This window comes from Cynara cardunculus, assembly GCF_001531365.2.
Source record: "Cynara cardunculus var. scolymus isolate 2C chromosome LG 17, CcrdV1, whole genome shotgun sequence".
In the NCBI taxonomy this organism is placed as follows: Eukaryota; Viridiplantae; Streptophyta; class Magnoliopsida; order Asterales; family Asteraceae; genus Cynara; species Cynara cardunculus.
Genome location: NC_037544.1, coordinates 26,776,029 through 26,777,496, shown reverse-complemented (window position 1 = coordinate 26,777,496; position 1,468 = coordinate 26,776,029).

Below are 1,468 nucleotides of genomic sequence, written 5' to 3'. Positions count from 1 at the left end.
TGTGTTTGTATTCATTCCCCCCTTCTACAAACTGTTTCTCTTCTTGTAGACCCTTACGGGACCAACAAGTGGTATCAAAGCAGTGTTTTCTTTCTTTCCTTGTGTTTGGCTATATTTCTGTATTAATTTATCTCTTCTTAGATATCTTACTGCTTACAAATGGCTTTACAAATTACAAACACACATACACAAGATAATGGCTCTCTTGCCAAACCTCCTCGGTTTGTTCGTGACAACTTTAGTCTCTGGAAGAACCGGATGTCCCTCTTTCTGGAAGGTGTGGATCCTAAAATTCCACATTTCATAGAAAATGGACCATATATTCCATTAGCTATTGTTCCAGCTGTTCCAGCAACAGCTACGACTGCCGTGATTCCTGAACAGCAGATTCCAAGCTTCCACATCAGTGGAGCGATGAGGACTAGAAGAAAATAGCTATAGACACGCGTGCTCGGTCTATAATAGCTATGTCTCTTTCTGATGAGATCTATCACTCAGTGATGAAACTCAAAACTTCTAAATCCGTATGGGATACTCTTTGTGTCCAATATGAAGGAACCACTCAGGTTCAGGAGACTAGAAAGATCAATCTAGTAAGACAGTATGAAAGCTTTCTCTGTGGGAAGTCTGAGATGCTGTTTGAAGTAAATCAAATATTTAATTCCCTTCTTATTAATCTAAGGGTTGTCGACATAAAATATTCTAATTCTGAAACATTGACTAAGTTTCAAGAATGCCTTCCTGAGTCTTGGGACACCTTTTCCATGTGTCTCAAGATGTCAAATGACATGTCCACTCTTTCTCTTTCTACCTTATACGGGATTCTGCTTAACCATGAGCAATCTCGTCAACTAAAAAGAAATCTTGTAAAAGAATCCAGGAAAATGAAAAGCCCTCCTTTAGCTTTGATCTCTGAAGCTTCTTCAGTTGAAACTTCTACTCCTTTTGTTTCTTCTCTACCTCCCGTGGTCATCACGGAGATAGATTCTTCTGAGGACAATCCAGAATCTGATTTAACAGATTTTGATGAGTCCCTAGCACTCTTGACTAAGTCATTTAGGAGGTTCACCAGCAAAAGCAACTTCCGCAGATCTCCTCAGCTATCCTTCCGGGAGATGCCAAAGTCTGAAAGAATAGACAAGGCTTCAGCTGTCTGCTACAACTGTCACCGGCCTGGACATTTGTAGGTGAATGCAGATCTAAGAAGACTGCGACGCCATATTCTAAAGCTTCCTCCTCCTTCAGGACCAAAGATGAAAAATACTTAAAACTGAAGGAGAAATACAAGAAAATGAAGAACAACCAGCGAAAGGCAAAAGGCCTTATTGCTGAAGAGCATGACTGGGCTGAATCATCTAATGAATTATCTTCAGACGAAGAAGATAAAGCTTATGTCTGCTTGATGGCCATTGATGCTGATGAAGGATCTTCTAAAGCATCTACCTCCTATGAGCCATCTTCTTTTACT